The following is a 6200-nucleotide window of genomic DNA, read 5'->3' on the forward strand; positions in this document are numbered from 1 at the left end:
TAATACTAATACTAATATGTTTGCCACYGCTTTCATTGTTAAGGTATTTCAAATAAGAAGACCCAATTGCTTGGTCTCTGGTCTCTAAAAATCCATCCTGTCAGGATGAGAATTAATTAATATAGCTTTAATTAACTTTTTCTCTTTCCCTTTTTCTCCCTGGTTAATTTGGTAGAAGGYAAAAATAGAACTCAGATTAGTACAATTTTGTCTGCCATTGGCAAAGGGGTTGGAGCTAGTTGATCTTTAAGGTCCCTTCCAACTTAAACTATTCTGTGATTCTGTAATTTCCTAACTCTCATCAAATCTTTTGCTCCTATAGGACAAATTCTTGGGGTAATAATGACATGCAGCTACTAATATTAATTTTTTAACCTAAAACATACCATTCATTAGATTTAATTCACTCAAAAAAATCCAGTTAATTTGCCTCAATACTTATCAGAGGTTGCAAATTGGGATTTTAGTAATTAATTATTAGTTTTATTGGTCATYATATTTACCATATAGAATGCTATTTAAACAATCAGGCCTTATGCTTTTAAGATTTAAAGCAACCACTCAAATCATCTTCACCACTGTTCTGCCATAATAATGCAGCAAATCTGTATTTCATGACATAGGAATTTAAGATGAGATGGCACTGTGTGCACAAGGGCATCTAATTGGAACAAAAGGAAAGCAGTGAGAATACAAGAATATCTGGATTTAAGCGGGTTAATACCAAACTTCTTTGTAAATTGCTGAACTGAAATTTCAATTCATATGGAATCATAGGTGTGAAGATGTGAAATTATACAGTGTAATCTATTTAAATCCAGCCAAGAGCTCGTCAGTGCTCACTGGGCTCATGTGATAGCAGTGACTCGTACTGCAGCCTAGCTCCATAGTGAACTGGAGTCCGGAGTTGAGATGGGGATGAGGTGTAGCTACAGGCTAAGCTGTGTCGCTGGAGCACAGGCTTGCCCACCCTCGGAGCAGCCCAGCTCTGGGATGGGGACCATTCCAGGTGTGTGGTACCCAAGTCCTCCAGAAATTTTGGGTCAGGCCTGTTTCTGTAAAAATTCTTTGGCTACATTCTAGAGCACAGTGTAATTAGTTTCAATTAGGATGTATTTATCAGAATTTTTGTGTACAATATTTTGTATGGCTTGGACTTTGTGATTCTTTTACTGCTTGCTTCAATGTAAATAAAACTTCAGGAATAGAGAGAATTTTTTTCCCAAAGAAAAAAAATGTTTTATAGAACAGGTTCTATATAGATAATATGTCACCTAGCTGTTGATGAATCATGAAGCAAGAAGGTATTAGTGGCTGCCTTAAACTAATAACCAGTAAAAATCAAGTGGATGTTGATAGAATCGCTTGCCATCTGTGGGAGTTCCTCATGTGCTTAATTTAATTAAAACTCAGAATTTTTCCTGTACACATTTTCTGAAATTTCAGAGTTCACTGGTCACATAAAGATGTGCAACAGTAGTGAAGTATGGGTTATATTCTTCAGCTGCATGGCATACAAGCTCTGAAGGCTCAAAAAGGGGAAAAAGATCTCAGCTAGGTTGTGTCAATTAACAGTGTTCTTCCCATGCTTAGTTTTTTTGAGAAGTTCAACAGAGTGAAGTTTGAATTAATCTGCCCAACCTTCTCTTCATTTTGAATTTATATTTTGRCAGTTTGCTGGGTCCCTTTACAAAACACGGTAAGAAAAACTTTAATACCATTCATGTGAAAGGCACAAACCCCGAGCAGAAATACCTGTATGAAGTGTCCACTTCATACTGCTTTAATCAGGAATAAGTACTGGCCCACAGCCACTGTTTACAGATAGATCTGTAATCAATTGACATGTGGATAACTATCAAATTTGCCAAATTTTTCTTCTTCTGTCCTCTYGTCTGATTTCTGATTATTTTAACTATGTTTGGGGCAGCTGGAGAAGAATATTTTGCTATCAACTGAGATGAGAAGTCCTACAGTATTTAAACAAATACTGTAAACCTTCTCATGAAATAGTCAACCATCAGTATTGAGTGGCTGCAAAATCATATAAGAGAGTAAGAAATGTCATGAGCAAGACTGACAGGRCTTAATTTTTCATAAAAATCTGTAGGATCATTGTAATTTTTATAAAACATTTTGATTTTTTTTTAATGGGAAAAGATCAAAGGCACACCTGTGATATTTCTGAAACCAGAACATTGCATTTTCTTTTTTGGAAGTCTACTTAATTTTGTTTAATCCCATTTAAATTGTTATTTCATGCTCATAAGTGCACTGTTGGAAAACCACTCRCTTAGTGCTAACGAGTGTATTTTGATATTTGGGAATGATTTGATTTGATTCTCAGGAATGGGATGGGTGTACTGTATATTCAAAATTAGTTAGACACAGCTTTGTTTATAATCCATGAATATGCATTCTTAAAGATTAGACATAGTATGGTTTTGGGTGGTCCTTCTGAGGATAAAAATGGGTCTCCTGGTTGTCTCCTGTTAGTAGATGGTTTTATTATGCTACTAAGCAAAAATTTCTAGCCAAACTTTCATTCACCAGAGGGTGTTGTTTTTTTAGGGTAGCATGTTAAAATGGTGGAAGGAGTAAGGCGTCTTTTATCTTTTGCAAGAAATATAATATTAACTGAGTTTAATGCCATTTGCCTAGGTGCCCTGGAATGTCAAATGAAATGTAGAAATATATTTCTAYGTAGAATATATGTATGAACATGTAGAATGTGAGGCAAAATATATTATTTAAGATTTGCTGTGGGAGAAATTGCACACCATCTCCCCCAAGCAACCATTGGGGAAAGGACTTGGGAGTGTACAAAGCTGGTCCAAGAACAAGAATACAGAAGGGCTGTTTGGCAATAAGTTGTTTTCATAGCTGAAGCCCTTCAAAATGGCAGAGGGGAACAGAGAAAGCTCATCAGCTGTCCGCATACAACCTAAAAGGTACCACGGTCATGATATATTTTGAGATAGTCAAAGCCCACAGAATTTTTAGACATGCTGAGCACTTCCTTCAGCTGAGATGGTGTGTAGTTCCATCCCATTCATCCACTAACAGCTCATTCAGAAGGTCCAATGCTTTTGGACTGTGAGAGTCATGCCCTRCTTTTTAATTGTAGAAGGGTACTGAATATATGGCAAAAAAGTAGTCCCTGAATTATGTGCTGTTAATTGATCAAGTCTGATAAATCTGCCACTAGTCAGTCCATCATCAGGTGAGAGGTTTATGTATCTTCTTTTAATCTCATGGGGAGGTAACCTGTGGAGCTGTTACTTTTCGTGTTAGCATGCAGTGCATGCATTTCTTTTTTTTTTGCAATATACTAAATGCAATGTGATTATGTCCTTTAGTACAGTGTTTATTAAATTTTCCGAATCTGTGATTTCCTTTTGATTTACATTTCTCCCTATTATTGTCTTGAATTCTCCCCTTTTTTTGATGATAGATTTTTGTCATCACTGCCTGAAAAGTCACTTTTTCGGGGAGGCTGGACTTACTGCAACAAGCCAAGGTAGTTGGTAGATCAGTGGCTACTTTAGCTTCTTGCAGGAGCGTCTCAGTCCCCAGCTGTTGAAACTGAAATACTGCTGCCAAACTCTGGTTTCTTTAACACTGTGAATATCATTATATTCTGTTTAAGTAAGTGGTTGCAGTAAAGGTCTGCTGATAGTGGCAGAGGACCTACATAATTCCATAACAGCACAAAGTCTGTGTGATCACCTGAGTTACAGCCACCTTTCTGTCGTGTTTCTCTGCAAACAAAATTATTCTTGGTAAGGGACATGGGCCATAAAAAGAGGTTTTGATGTTGGTACTTTAAATTTAAGAGGAAAATGAAAGTATTTTTTCCTGTGTTGTGCGTATATTATTTTAGATCTCTTGATCAGCCGGTCCTTAGTTAGAAGTTACAAAAGACTGTATTGGAAATCTATGAGGTTGCCTTACATTGSTTGTTTAAAACAGGGTTAGATAGCATTTATAATACCTGTGTTTAATATTTACTGTATCTTTGCCATAACCCTATAGTGCAAACAAGAAGGTGCTGTTCGCTCACAACCCCAAAGGAGAGGTCCCAGCACCACTGGGATTGTCTCCTGGATGCCCACCCCTAGGAACTAGCCTGGTTATTGTGCTGGTCTTGGTGTCCCCTGTGTGAATGCTCCATTGAGTTAAGATCAGGGCACTGCTTGAAGATCACAAAAAAGTAGAGACGGCTAAAGTCTGGTGTATTTGAGACTGAACTAGAGTGAAAGAGAGGTGAAAAGTCAGCAATCCTAGGCTGTGCTCTCCTCACCTGTCACACTGTTTGACCTGYTCACATTTCTGTTCTTCCATTTAACCTACTTGTCGTGACAGTTAGACTACACTTACAAGGATTACGAATAATGTGACTGTTACATAGCACCAGGTGTTATGCCTGGTGCCTTCCAAGACAAATGCAGGGGCAAGTATTTGTTAATAGTTGCTCTGCTTCTTGTTTCCAGAAGGGAAAAGGAGAGAGGAGCAGATTGTCCCTGTGATAACCTCTTGTACTGCAGCAGGACCTGTCAGAAGAGGGCTGCAAACCATTAGAAACCCCAAGGAGAGACAACAGAGCCCTTTAAACTGCTGGCATAGCTTGGAAAGGCACCTCATGGGGAATTCCCTTCTTTGCAGCTCAGGAATTAGTATAACATTAAGTATCTTTGAAGGAACACCAACTCTCTTTCCATCATCTTTCTCATGTAACTGTCATCGGCCTCTCTACCATTCTCATAGTATTTTGAAGGGTTCATTGAAATACTTGCTGTGAGGYTTTAATACCCTTAATATTAGAAGAMAAGAGATATGTGGCAGTCCCACAGCTAAAATTATCTGTTTAGTTTAAGAAACACAAAAATGTATAGCAAATATTTATACAAAAGTCAGGTGAAATACAAGCCAGGATGCTCTAGAAAGAAATAATTTCTATGAGTGCACCAAGAACAGCATTTAAGAGCAAGGCTAAGTTATGAAGTACATCCTTTAAAGGAACCATTTTGAAATAAGCTATTGCATTTACTGTAATTATTTCTCTGACTCCACCAACATTAATTGATGGATATTTACTGGTTCATGAGTGTTCACTTAAGTTAAGCTTCATTATATATTAAAGAAATTGACACAACTCAAGGTTTTTGCCCTAAAAGCTAATGCAAGGAAAGCTGGCAGTAGCCAAGTGTTTCTTCCAGGACACTATTATCGGGGGAGATGCACCCCTGGATGAAAGCCTAATGTAGAATCTGTGTAATAGCTAACTCCCACCAAAAYATTCTATCAACAGCATGGCTGGACATTAGGAAATTGGGGACAAAGTCATTGATGTTCCAGTTAGGAAAGAGTGAATTTTGGCGCTTACGAGGAGTGTGGTTACCCTAGGATGTAAATACAGCATGTTGTGAATATGTAAAAGTCTGTGTTGTGATCATGCTTCCCAGTAAGCTGAGTGACCCAGGTGATTATAGCGGTCTGTTCTTGTATGACACTGAAGCACCTTAAGGTGGAGTTGACCTAAGTGAGTGAATAACSCCCCTGAACACGGGGTATATTTGTACGCTCCAAATTTAGTGTATGTGTAAGTCTCATGTTGAACTGGCCTTTGAAACACAAAGGATGACTTTGGGGGAAWGCAGACGAGAAGTGGTGGTTGAGAAGGAAGGCAGAGACAAATTTTTTGAGAGAGCAGTTACTCCTCTTCTGTGTAGTAACATCCCAGAAAAGAGAAAATAGGAACATGTGCTACATCATGCAGTGGAAGCTTCTTGTGTCTGGATGTGTAATGTGACAATATAAGTCAAATATACAGTACCACAGATTACTGGGATAGAAAAGTGTGTGTCTGTGAAGTGGATGGGTACATGATCACAGTGTAATTCCACAGTTTTATTCACATTTCATATGCTGAAATAAACAGCAGTGTAAATAAAACTGTGACATAAGTATTCTCACAGGAGTGGCATATGTGAGCTTTTAGTATTTAACTTCTGGCATGTAAACATGACAATAATTTCTGTAAGTAGCTAGTGACAGTCTCTGTATGGGCATTTGGGGCACAAAATTTCTAGGAAATAAGTTGAAAAAGTGATTGTTGCGYGGCTCCTATAAACCCCTAAATCTTTCCATTAAGTCTCAATGTCTTAGAAGCCCTTATTGTCTACAAAGGCAGAAACTGC

Source organism: Malurus melanocephalus, unplaced genomic scaffold, assembly GCF_030028575.1.
Source record: "Malurus melanocephalus ecotype Western Australia unplaced genomic scaffold, MMel_1.1 scaffold_2, whole genome shotgun sequence".
NCBI lineage: Eukaryota > Metazoa > Chordata > Aves > Passeriformes > Maluridae > Malurus > Malurus melanocephalus.